Genomic DNA, 1,014 nt, shown 5'->3' with positions numbered 1-1,014 from the left:
ACATCAGTACGTACACAAACATCTCCATGAATGCAGAAAACAAAACCGCCTCACAATGAAGCGCAAGATGCTGTTTCAGCCACAAGATGGAGCAGGAGAGTCGAAAAGTCACTGCACCCCCACAGAGAAGTACACCCACCATCCCCTCGGCTCCCTGTGAGCGTTCTTCTCTGTCTCATTCTGCAGAAACGTCCCAATAGTGGAGCCAATCAGCGTCGCGGATTGCCCTGCTGACTCCGTCCAATCAGAAGCCTCGCTTGTTTCATTTCGAGAATCTCGGTTGAGGCACCCAATCAGAAGCCTCGCTTGTCTCAATTAGAAGACCCAATGAGAAGCCTCGCTTCTCGCACATTGAAATTCAAAGAAGGATCCTTGTGATGAAAGCATCAAGCTGAGCTCCTGTCACCACTGACTTTATGTACATTTGGTTCTCTGTACATGGACTTGTATCTGTCGTTTCCACAATTTTTCATGTGTAACTGGACAAGTAACCAGTTCATGGTGTGCACTCTGCTTGATAAACAAATGCTTGTCGTTCATCAGAAAGATCCTCTTTCTCATTTCTTCACAATAGTAAAAAAAAGCAGCGGTATTAAAGAAAAAATAGCCGGGCTCCATTGTGGAACGAGGTAAAAATCTAAAAACAGGTCGAAATTGATCTTCGTATGGAACTTAATTTATCGTGGTTCATGTGCGTAAAGCAGAGGAAAGACACAGAGGAAGAACTCGGACGTGTTTTGTGTTAAACGAAAAGTGAAAATGAGGAACGCTTCACGAATTTGCGTGTCATCCTTGCGCAGGGGACCATGCTAATTTTCTCTGTATTGTTCCAATTTTAGTGTATGTGCTACCGAAGTGACACACCTGACTGCTTGCACACGAGCAGGATTAACAGGGCCGTGTGTGGGTCCCAGCTTTGACCCACGGTGCTGATCAAAAACACGTTTTAAAGATGCTCTGAAAAGAAGATGGCCAGCCAGCCAATGAAACGTGAGTCAGTCCTTGTTCTCAGTC

At 45.4% G+C, this 1,014-nt stretch overlaps 1 non-coding gene across 1 annotated transcript; it reads right to left on the bottom strand.

Annotated features, from left to right (window-relative positions):
* Positions 1 to 755: 755 nt before the first annotated feature.
* On the bottom strand, positions 756 to 862 carry LOC119430039. Its single transcript, XR_005187886.1, has one exon. It is a non-coding gene; the product is annotated as a U6 spliceosomal RNA (small nuclear RNA).
* Positions 863 to 1,014: the final 152 nt, after the last annotated feature.

This window comes from Nematolebias whitei, unplaced genomic scaffold, assembly GCF_014905685.2.
Source record: "Nematolebias whitei isolate Nwh7 unplaced genomic scaffold, NemWhi1 Nwh_scaf_18690, whole genome shotgun sequence".
Taxonomy (NCBI): Eukaryota; Metazoa; Chordata; class Actinopteri; order Cyprinodontiformes; family Rivulidae; genus Nematolebias; species Nematolebias whitei.
This window is presented reverse-complemented; position numbering and strand designations above follow the sequence as displayed.